At 41.4% G+C, this 1,807-nt stretch overlaps 1 protein-coding gene across 1 annotated transcript in view; it reads right to left on the bottom strand.

The window, feature by feature from the left end:
- The window catches only part of Dnah14 (dynein axonemal heavy chain 14), a 218,934-nt gene that overhangs the window by 194,301 nt on the left and 22,826 nt on the right, over positions 1 to 1,807 (bottom strand). The gene's annotated exons all lie outside the window — the stretch shown is intronic.

The following is a 1,807-nucleotide window of genomic DNA, read 5'->3' as shown; positions in this document are numbered from 1 at the left end:
GGGAGGGAGGGAGGGGAGGGAGGGAGATGAGGGCTCTGGGAACTAGCCAGGTAGGAGAATTCTCTACCCAGACCTGGAAGAAGTTGGATGCATGAAACTGAGGAGCAGTCACCAGGCACATGGCAGACATAGAATAGTATAAACAGGTTAACTGAATTACAAGCTAGTTGGAGAACAACCCTAGCTTAAGGCCAGGCATTTATTAATAAATAGTAACCTCCAAGTCATTATTCAGGAACTGGGGCAAGGGTGGAAAAGCCAATGGTTACAACGGTGGTTTTGGAATGGCCAAAACAATGTTGGGGAAAAAGAGCAGTGTTGGAAGTCTGACAATTTCCCCATGCAATGTAGAGTCATCAGGACAGTATGGTACCCACGTAAAGGCAGGCACACAGAATCATCAAGACAGTATGGTACTTGCATAAAGGCAGGCATACAGAAAAACGAAGAGAATGAAGACGAGACATAAGGCCACAGACTTACAGCAGGCTGGATTGTCAACTGCCAAGAGAATTCAATGAAGAAACAAACGTTTTTCTTTTCAACATTAATGATGGGACAATTGAATGATTGTATATGCAAATGACCTTGGACCCCTGCCATACTCTCTATAAAGCTAATTTGCAATGTAGCAAGGATTTGGCTCAAAAGCTACATTATTAAGTATTTGATCATGGACTAGGCAGTCCTTTCTGAGATATACAAAAGCACAATCACAGGAGACACAGAGTAGATTTCATGAAAATTAAAGTTCTCCCTCCTTCCTTCTTTCTCCTCCCTTCCCTCCTACCTCCCTTCCTTTCTCTTTCTCCTAGAGTCTCACGCCCTTGCGGGCTAGCCTGGAACTCACTCTGCAGCCTTGGCCTGCTTTGGCTTCGTGACCCTCCTGGTTAGCCTTTGGAGTACTGAATACAGGGATGAACCCCCGCCATACCTAAATTAAGACGTAGATTGCTTGTGCTGTAAAGAACACCGGGGAAGAAAGTGAAAGGAGGGGACCTGGAAGGCTGTGTCCCCAGAAGCACTGGGACTGGGCGCCACTCATTCTCTTGTCAGATTAACTTTCCCACGACTTACAGCCCAGTGTGAAAAGGCAGATAATCTGGTTTTAAAAGTGAAAGGTAAATTTGAACAGACATTTCCCTATGGAAAACAAATAAATGGCCAACAAGCATATGAAAAAAAATGTTCAGCATCTCTAGTTATTACGGAAATAGAAACCAATATTGTTTAACTACAGGTAGAAACAGATTCAATTACAGTAGCTACCAAGCACCAAGCATTTGTTCTGTGTTTTTTATTCTTAACGTGGTAACAGAGGCATCCACTTTATACATTAGGAAATTAAAGAATGTATTTAAACTTTGTAAGGCTAAGTCACACAACTAGCTGGAGACAAACATATTAGCCCCTATTCATCGGATGCACACAAAAGAAGTAGATTCACCTGAACTGCTATCTATGCATCCCTCTCAGACCAGAAAAGTGCACACAAGACCCACGGGCTTTAAAAACGCACTGTAAAACAATGTGCTAAAATTACAAGGATGAGAAAATGTAGGAGTGTCTGTGTAGAAATAACAGAATAATAAGGCATTCATTTAAGAAGTAAAAGGGTGTTTTTCACTTTTATACTTTTATAAGATGGTTAGCTTTAGCAGTTTCTCTCTTTAATAAAAACTATGTTTACATATATTTAGTATACCTATAGACGGTGGGGAGAAAGGAAGAAGAAGAAGAAGAAGAAGAAGAAGAAGAAGAAGAAGAAGAAGAAGAAGAAGAAGAAGAAGAAGAGGAGGAGGAGGAG

Source organism: Mus pahari, chromosome 5 (genome assembly GCF_900095145.1).
Source record: "Mus pahari chromosome 5, PAHARI_EIJ_v1.1, whole genome shotgun sequence".
Taxonomy (NCBI): domain Eukaryota; kingdom Metazoa; phylum Chordata; class Mammalia; order Rodentia; family Muridae; genus Mus; species Mus pahari.
The sequence above is the reverse complement of the archived record's forward strand: the minus strand, read 5'-3'. Positions and strand labels throughout refer to the sequence as shown.